Source organism: Pseudophryne corroboree, chromosome 11 (assembly GCF_028390025.1).
Source record: "Pseudophryne corroboree isolate aPseCor3 chromosome 11, aPseCor3.hap2, whole genome shotgun sequence".
In the NCBI taxonomy this organism is placed as follows: domain Eukaryota; kingdom Metazoa; phylum Chordata; class Amphibia; order Anura; family Myobatrachidae; genus Pseudophryne; species Pseudophryne corroboree.
The window spans coordinates 225301488-225310260 of NC_086454.1; the positions used below are offsets into that span (position 1 = coordinate 225301488).

The window sequence follows — 8773 nt, forward strand, 5'->3', positions numbered from 1 at the left end:
AAATAATTTTATGATGGGGGAAACATTTTTTATTTTATGGCTATATAAATGGTGATTGGTAACAAACACGAAAACCTTATAAAAAAACCACTCAAGACCCATTGCTAAATCCTACTAATGGACCCTATCCTGAAGGATTACTTACCTAGGGAACCCCAAGTTGTCTTCAGGAAATCCCAAAATCTCAAGGATCTTCTGGCACCGAGCATGCTAAGAAACCACGAAACACCAACAACATCAATGCCAAAATGTGTGGGTTGCTTTAAGTGTGGTCGTTGCAATATTTGCATATACTTACACCCAAATAGGAAGACCTTCCAGAGCACAGGGGACAAGAAGGAATACAAAATCAAGCACTTTATAAATTGTGACGTACCATCAGTCATCTATTTACTGGAATGCCCATGTAAATTAACATATGTCAGAAAAACAAAGAGACCACTTAAACTCTGCATCCAGGAGCATGTAAGGAACATTAAAAACAAGGTACAAATGCACGCGGTCTCAAGTCACTTCCTACAGTATCACGGCTCTAACCCAGAGGAATTCACGTTTGAAGTTATTGAATTCGTCATGCTAGGCGGAAGAGGTGGGGACTTCTCCAACCTCTTATCAAGACGTGAGATGTTCTGGATTTACGAGTTTGGATCCCTTTATCCAGAAGGATTCAACGAGAGCTACGAGAAAGCTCCCTTTCTTTGAACGTAAGCCATGACCTCACAACCTTTTAGACCTTCTTTTTCTTGTTGGTACGCCTTGACTCTCTTTATGAGCAGGTGTTCATTCTCCCTTTTCTAGTCCAAACCTTGGGCCCACGGATATATTTTATTCTATCTTATACCCCGGATCATACCTACAGCCTTACCACACTGGATATGCCCAACCACGTCTGATCTTGGAAACCAAGCAGTGTTGGGTCCGGTCAGTACAGGGATGGGAGACTCCCCAGGAAGATCGGGTGCTGTAAATAAATAAAGATTGGGGTATATACACTCTTTCCTGAACTGAATCTGAAATTGTTTTCACATGTGATTAAGGAATGCATGGTATACAAAAGTGTCATATACATATATACCATTAACTGTAGTATAAACTTGTGTCCTGTTAAGATTATGATATTACTTACAATCATGTAAGCATGTATATATCAACTAATATAATTCTAAGTATATCCCTTATTTCGTAGGATATAACTAAGCGCACCTGTACCCCCCAATTTTTTTTTTATTATGTCTTTACTATAAATTATGTAACATAGGCACATTTTATCTATATTTTGGATGTTCTTAAAACATAGTTATGATTAACTGACTCCTATAATATAAGGTAGACGCCTTCAGCAAATCTATCTCTGATTCTAAAGTATTGCTTTTCCATTTACATGTCCTGTCTGGAAACAAATAACGGACACAAATATCATCGAAATGTGTATAGTTAAAAGAAACTAATGTCTGCTACAATATGGCCGTCGTCACTATATCCCACAATATGGCCGTCGTCACTATATCCCATTATAAAGAACTGTCTGCGGCCACTAGACTCCATAAAGATGTCCGCCGTATAAGGGAATCCAGTGATGTAATCAAGTAACTACAAAGAAATCCCAGATCGCGACCACCAGAGCCGGCGCATGCGCAATACGGAACTCTGGGCACCAGAAATGGGTCGGTTTTGACATCAAACGAGGCCCGGACAGGAAGTCCGCGGCTCCTAGTGCTTTTGGTCATTTATAACTTTGTATTGCATTTGTTTTACAATATACACTTAGCGGTTCAGCTCACCATAGACTTTTATACATTTAGGTCTTTTCAAACTTAAGATTTGCCATCCCAAGCGTTTGATTGCATTAATTACAGGAAGTGATGTAATCAATTACTTCCCACATTAGGCTGGGTATATATAGAGGTAGTGTCCCATTCACACACCACCCCTTGATGATGTCTGACCAGACGAAACCTGATCTACTCATCTTCAGTTAAGCTTTTTAAAATAGTATTTCTTATCCAGCATATATACACTTTTTATATGACAGCTATATTTGTCTTTTAAGCAATTTTAGGTCTATATTTCCTCACATAGATTTTTTCTATTTTATTCCTCTTATATTATACCTCTCTGTGAATTTTAGTGCTATTATTGTAATAAAATAATGTATCGTTTTTACAAATGAGCACGCAGCCTGCTTATATCTACATGTCACCAGTGGTCGCTTAGAAATATCCTATCCGCTTTTTCTATATATATATATATATAAATATATATAAAAATAATACTCCGTCTTTGTGCACACTGTCCGTCTGTTTTGTCCAGAATCTCTGTCCCATTAATCATCCGAGTGCAGCTGCATCCCACTTCCAAGCAATTGGTTTCAAAGCTGAGAAAAATTTGGAGAACGCACTCGTGACTAAAAAATAATCTTTATATAATAAAAGCAATGTCCACGTACATGTTAGTTTAAGAAGTAACATTTGGCACTGCCAACAAATTTAAATCTGTCAGATGAGCTCCATCTATCCGAGTCTCATATGCCAGCTTCGGACCAAGCGGGTGACGTCAACGTCCACGTAAGGTAGCCACGCCCAACGTGTTTCATCCAATGAAGGACTTCGTCAGAGGATAGCGTCAGTCTCCCTTGTCAGACTTATAGACCAGCCGTCAATTAGATAAACGCTTCCATATGTGCATTATAATTAGCAGCGATTTGGATCTCTAAACATTCAACACTTTATATTCTACAAATAACATGTTTCATACAATACTTGCATAGCGTGAGGCATAAACTTTTCCCAGTTCATTAAACTGTATTCTATAGATTTCATTACTTATATCTTAAATGATTAATGCATTAATGACAAATTCACCCCGTGAATTTTCATCTGTGTCTGGAAAAAGGTTATTGCCTCTCCGCTTAACAGCGCTTCAATTTTACATAGGAAACAACAAATAGACACTGTAATACATAATACAGATAAAGCTCAATTTATACACATTTTAACATCAATTTCCAACAACCCCAATAGTGCAGGAAGCAAGTTTGGATAATAGTTTTAGTGCCCATGTCAACGGATTTATCGGGACCTGCCTGTCGGGACTTAGCCCCTGCCACAGACAGCTCTCAATGCCGGACACGCACACTAATCATGTAGAAATGGTACTATATCACAACCTTCATTAAGTCCAAACGGTGCAAATGTATTTAAGGTATAAATATGTCTCCCGTTGGGACAATTTTTTTAGGGTCTCCCTTTCCCTCAACCATATTTATCCTTTCTATTACTTTAAAAGTAAATCCTTTCAGACTAGAGTTCGCACACTCTGCAAAGTGACGTGGGACACTATGGTTATCTACTTTATGTATAACTAGCTGGAGTACCCGGCGTTGCCCGGGATTTTAAGAATGTTTGTTTACAAAAAATAATTTAAATATTAAACACACAGTATAAATAACATAGTATAAAAAAGCATGTAAAATGTTATACACATCAATAAAATGAAAACCCAATGTAAAAATATATAAATTTATAATAAACTCCTCAGAATCCAGCTAGGAATTCAGCTACAATACAGCTAGCTTCCTTTTATCATTGGAGCAAAAAAAGTGAAAAGTAAAAACGTTAAACATACATGTAAATATCAATGTAAATATTATGCATGTCCTGATATAGTCTGTGCTGCTGCCCACCCCTAGGGGTGCTAGTGGTGTGTTATCCCCACAGAGTTTGTTCCCATATGTGTACCAATTTTTGAGTACAGTGCTCAGGGCCGGCTCCAGGCCTACTAGCACCCTGAGCGAGAATTTCAAAGCGCCCCCTCCCATACTCTATGCGCGCGCCTGGAAAAGTGGGTATGGCCTCTGGAAAAGTGGGCGGGGCCTCACAACTTCATATTATCAAACTATAAATTTATTTTCACACCCCCTCTATGCACACAATTAGCAGCATTACACATAACAGCTACAGTAGTGTTCCTTACACACAATGTCTCCAGTATAGTGCCAGCTACACATAATGTCTACAGTAGTGCAGTGCCAGATAGACATAATATACACCCCAGCAGTGCCAGATAGACATGACATGCCCCGCAGCAGTGCCAGCTACACATGACATGCCCCCCAGCAGTGCCAGATAGACATGATAGTGTTCACTCTAGGATTTTTTTAGGGCAGGGTGCTGATCACGAGGAGGGCACATTTTGCATTCAGGAAGGCACATTTATAAGTTAGAAGGGCAAAATTATGTACATGCCGTAATGCTTGGTGCTCCGTTCGAAATCATGGACTGTGCGCGCCTAAGGTGCGCATCAAAAATTTAGGGGCGTTGCTTTGTGGGGAAAGGGCGTGGCCACATAATAGTGGCAATTCGCATTACACCCCACAGTAGTGCAGCTAATACACATTGCACCAGGTAGAACCTCCTATACACACTGCGACAGGTAGAGCACATTATACACTTGCGCCAGGCAGAGCACGTTAGACACTTTGCGCCAAGCAGAGCACGTTAGACACTTTGCGCCAGGCAGAGCACTGCGACACATTGCACCAGGTATTGCACTGAGACACGGGAACACTACATGATATGACCCCCAGCCGTGCCAGCTACACATGATATGCCCCCCAGCCGTGCCAGATGCACATGACATGCCCCCCAGCAGTGCCAGATGCACCTGACATGCCCCCCAGCAGTGCCAAATGCACATGGCATGCCCCCCCAGCAGTGCCAGATGCACATGACATGCCCCCCAGCAGTGCCAGATACATAAATGCCCCCACAATGCCAGATACATAAATGCCCCCCACAGTGCCAGATACATAAATGCCCCCCACAGTGCCAGATACATTAATGCCCCCCCACAGTGCCAGATATGCCCCCACAGTCCCAGATAGATAAAAGACCCCACAGTGCCAGATACATTAATGCCCCCCACAGTGCCAAATAAATGCCCCCACAGTGCCAGATAAATTAATGCCCCCCACAGTGCCAGATAAATGCCCCCACAGTGCCAGAAATGCCCCCACAGTGCCAGATAAATGCCCCCCCCCCACAGTGCCAGATAAATGCCCCCCACAGTGCCAGATACATTAATGCCCCCAGGTCCCCACAGTGTCATAAATGCCCCCACCGTGCCAGATACATTAATGCCCCCCACAGTGCCAGATAAGTTCCCCCCGCAGTGCCAGATAAATGCCCCTACAGTGGCAGATAAATGAATGCCCCCCACAGTGCCAGATAGATGCCCCCACAGTGCCAGATACATTAACGGCCCCCACAGTGCCAGATACATTAATGACCCCCACATTGCCAGATAAATGCCCCCACAGTGCCAGATAAATGCCCCCCACAGTGCCAGATACATTAATGACCCCCACAGTGCCAGATAAATGCCCCCCACAGTGCCAGATAAATGCCCCCACAGTGCCAGATAAATGAATGCCCCCCACAGTGCCAGATAAATGCCCCCACAGTGCCAGGTGAATGCCCCCACAGTGCCAAATAAATGCCCCCACAGTGCCAGATAAATGCCCCCCACAGTGCCAGATACATTAATGCCCCCAGGCCCCCACAGTGCCAGAAATGCCCCCACAGTGCCAGATACATTAATGCCCCCCCCCCACAGTGCCAGATAAATACCCCCCACAGTGCCAGATAAATTGATGCCCCCCACAGTGCCAGATGAATGCCCCCACAGTGCCAGATGAATGCCCTCACAGTTCCAGATAAATGCCCCCACAGTGCCAGATACATTAACGACCCCCACAGTGCCAGATACATTAATGACCCCCACAGTGCCAGATAAATGCCCCCCACAGTGCCAGATACATTAATGCCCCCAGGCACCCACAGTGCCAGATACATTAATGCCCCCCACAGTCCAGATATGCCCCCCACAGTGCCAGATAAATGCCCTCACAGTGCCACATATGCCCCCCCTACCTGCTGTGCTGACTATGAGGGAGGGGGAGTGCTGCTGTGCGCGTCTGTGTGCGAGCCGCTGCCTGAAACAGAACTGTGCATGCAGTGCGGTGCCGGTGTCTGACATCAGACGCCGGTGCCGCATAGCGCGCACAGCTCACTGTACAGACAGGAGGCGGCGCAAGAGGACAGCAGGCTACAGGACAGGGCCGGCTCCAGGCTCCGACATGGCGGCGCCAGCATGCGGCGCCCTTTAAGGGTGGCGCCCTGCGTGGCTACTCGAGTCGAACATTCCTCGAGCCGGCCCTGACAGTGCTCCAGCAATTCCGGAGTTATGCTGTCTCCTGATATACTCTGTGCTGATGTCTGCCCCCCTAGGGGTGCTAGGGATTTCAAATTGTTTTAGTTGCCTCCGCCATGTTTTAATACGCCTGTATGTAAAATTTCACGATCTTCGCTTGTAAACTGTGGATTTATATAGAAGGACAGAAGGACAAATTTTCATTTTTATATATAAGATATTCCGTGTGTGTTCCAATATATGTAATTATAAAATACGTTTGGTCTTCCCCACATACCATTTCCCACAGCTACACTCTAAAAGATATATAACACTTAAACAACTTAAATTCCCTTTGATTTTCTAGTATCTATCATTACTGGAGTTAAAAAAATTGCTTATTTTCTTTATGTGCATATTGAAACACTTTGCACTTCTGACAGGCAAAGAAACCCTCTAACATATTTTCTTCCCCGTTGATTTTTAATAGATTTAAGGTTACTGGGAGCTAATCTTTTTTTCTGCAGCTGGGTACACTGGGATTCCACAGGGAATACATCGGGGTGTAGAGTTGGATCTTGATCTGAGGCACAGCAGGCTAAAGCTTTGACTGTTCCCAGGATGCATTGCATGGCCTCCTCTATAACCGTGCACAGGAGTTTAGTTTGTAAGTTGGTGCCTGCATAGCAGGTCACTTAACAGGGGGCTGCGCTAGGCAGCCCGGAAAATAGCTTTTTTTAGAAGACTTCAAGGGCTGCAGCACTTTCTATGTCATTGTGACATGCTGTGCCGTGGCTCCATCACCTCCCTAGCAGCGCTGCGCACTCCCGCGGCCGGGTTCCTGGGTACTTGCAGCGGAGGCGCACTGGTCCACAGGCATTGTGATTGACATTCGTCAGGAATCCTGGTTGTCTCCAGGAAAGATATTCTCCCTGTCTAAAAAGATGCTAGCTTGTTATCCTATCCCTGCGGAGTTGAGTACCAAGTGGGAAACTCCACCACCGGTGGACTCTCATGTCACCCGTCTTGTGATGTATTCTACTCTGCCTGTCACCACCATCACCTCACTGAAGGAACTGACGGATAAGCGTGTGGAGGGATGCCTGAAGTCTATTTACTTACTTACCGGTGCTGTACATAGACCCACTATGGTGACCTCCTGGACCGCCAAAGGAATTGAAGCATGGGTTCAGACATTGAAGGTTGAGCTGCCTCTGTATATTTCTGACACTGCCAGACAATATCTGTCTCACATTACCACACCCTCCCACTATATTCAGGAGGCGGCCTCTGAGGCAGGTGTAATGGTGGCCAAGGCGTCTATTACATCTGTTCTGGCTCGCCGATTTCTGTGGTTAAGGTCCTGGAAGATGGACTCCAAAAAGACCTTGGAGGTGCTCCCTTTTAAGGGAGACATCCTATTTGGAGAGGATCTTAATAAGATTGTGACTGACTTGGCATCTGCTAAGACTGCATTCCACCCAAGTATTAAACCTTCTGCTCCGAAGGCAAAGAGTACTACTTTTTGTTCCTTTCGAACTCCAGGAAAAACAAAGGGTCAGGCGTACCCGAGGCAGGCTCGTACTTCCAAAACCTCTAAGCCCAAACACAACAGTCTTGGACCACCCGTCAGCCTGCTTCCAAACAAAATAAGCCTGCTGCATGACGGGGCGGGCCTCCCTCTGGGGGATCCCAGGGTGGGAGGCCGACTTCTGCAGTTCACCCAGGCCTGGTTAAAGACCACTTTGGACGCCCGGGTGCGGGAAGTTGTCTCTCACTGGTACGCAGTTTCTTTCAAGAGACGTCCCCCTCGCTAGTTCTGCATGACGGTCATTCCTTCGGATCCGTTGAAAGCGCAAGCTCTACACCTGGTTGTGCGATCCCTCCTGGACACAGGAGTGGTGGTGCTGGTACCTCTGTCCCATAGAGGCAGGGGATACTTCTCGACCCTGTTTCTTGTACCGAAACCAAATGGGTTTTTCCGGCCTATACTCAACCTCAAATCATTGATCAAATTTGTGAGAGTGTCCAAATTCCTATGGAAACTCTGCGCTCTATTGTAATGGCCATGGAACCCGAAGACTACATGGTATCCCTGGACATACAGGATGCTTACCTGCATATTCCTATTGCCATGTCGCATCAGCAGTATCTGCAGTTTGCTATTGGCAACCTACATTATCAATTCCATGCCCTGCCATTTTGATTGACCACGGCTCCTCGGATCGTTATCAAGGTATTGGCCGTGATGACGGCTTATCTCCGTCATCAGTGATTCAGTATCCTGCCATATCTGGACAACTTGCTGATCCTGGTGAACTCCCAAGATGTTCTCAGTCATCTGGAACTGACGGTCCAATTCCTACAAGCCCACGGGTGGCTCATTAACTGGAAAAGTCTTCCCTGGTCCCTGCTCAGGACATGGTGCACCTGGGGGCACTGCTGGGGACACACAGCCAAAGACTGTTCTTGTCTTTGGAGAAAGTCCTGTAGCTTCAGGACAGGATCAGATACTTTCTCTCTTGCCCAAGAGTGTTGATACACTCGGCTATGCAAGTACTAGGCCTCATGGTGTCAATTTTCG

General features: G+C 45.3%; 1 pseudogene; it reads left to right on the forward strand.

Moving 5' to 3' along the window:
• Positions 1-851: 851 nt before the first annotated feature.
• LOC134971515 (5S ribosomal RNA) lies at positions 852-970 on the forward strand (annotated as a pseudogene).
• The last annotated feature ends 7803 nt before the right edge of the window (positions 971-8773 follow it).